Source organism: Lycium ferocissimum, chromosome 3 (assembly GCF_029784015.1).
Source record: "Lycium ferocissimum isolate CSIRO_LF1 chromosome 3, AGI_CSIRO_Lferr_CH_V1, whole genome shotgun sequence".
Taxonomy (NCBI): domain Eukaryota; kingdom Viridiplantae; phylum Streptophyta; class Magnoliopsida; order Solanales; family Solanaceae; genus Lycium; species Lycium ferocissimum.
In genome coordinates, this window is record NC_081344.1 from 40,390,627 (window position 1) to 40,391,836 (window position 1,210).

Here is a 1,210-nt window from a genome sequence, read left to right on the forward strand (position 1 = left end):
CCAAGGGGGAGATATTGTAACACCTCAGACCTTTAACTTAAGCCCTGAACATGATCCCAGACTTAGAAAACCAAATAAAAAATGTGAGAATTGGAAATTTCTCTTCAGCTGTCAGATAGGGATTTATGCCCCAGAATACGGACCGTAAACTCGTATACTGCCCGTATTTCAAGTCGTAAAGTGATACCCCAAATCACTGTGAATTCTGGAATTTGGCATGTGGAGTTTTATATTGTTAAATACGGACCGTATTTTGAAATACGACCCGTAAAGTAGGGTCGTATTTAAGAAGGAAACTTAAAGCAGTGTTTCTGTTTGGAGCATGTTGAAATACGGTCCAGGTTTACGGATCGTAAATTAGTTTACGGACTATATTTTGGCCCGTATTTCCCAGCCCGCACCAGAACCTATAAATACCAGCCTTCAGTTATTTTATTTCGTTTTTCATAATTCCAAGCCCTAGAAATGAAGTGTTCTTCTCCCAACAATCGAAAGCAACAAGGTAAGTCATTGCAAACTCTTCCAAATCAATTCTATCATATATGCTCTTAATATAATCATGAAACCATGTTCTTAACATAGGGTTTTCAAGAAAATCCAATTAAAGCGCATAAAGAGCAAAACCTTGGAACTCTTTTTCCAAGACCAGATTATTATTCAAGCTTGAGAGCAATTCCAGGTATGTTAAGCATACTATCTACATGAGAAACATTGTTTAATCATCCTCATAACTTGATTATCATAATTCTCAGAAATCCAACCAGCTCATGATTTTGCCCTAGTTCTGGGTTAGAGCTCAACTTTCTGATTATGTTCATACTTGTTATACATGCTATGGACCCAAGCTTAATCTAAAAGACTTGTAATTCAATCTACGAGTCTCAAAATGCAGTCTAAGTCATCACTCAGGTTACAGAGAGAGTAGTCAGTTTTACACCTGTTGCTTCATGTTTGATTGGGCCTAAGGACATAGTTATGATTCATATGCATATGTAATTATTTTGGGCCTGAGGGCATAGCTTTGAGATCTCATTATTTATTGGGCCTGAGGCCATAGTTACATGATACTAGCACATGTGGTTTCTATACATATCAGCTCATGATATGAGCATTCAGTTTCATTATGCTTTATTGTTCATATCCCTTATTATTGCTTCAGTTGCTTATCATACTTGTACAATTCAAATGTACCAACGTCCTTATGCATGGG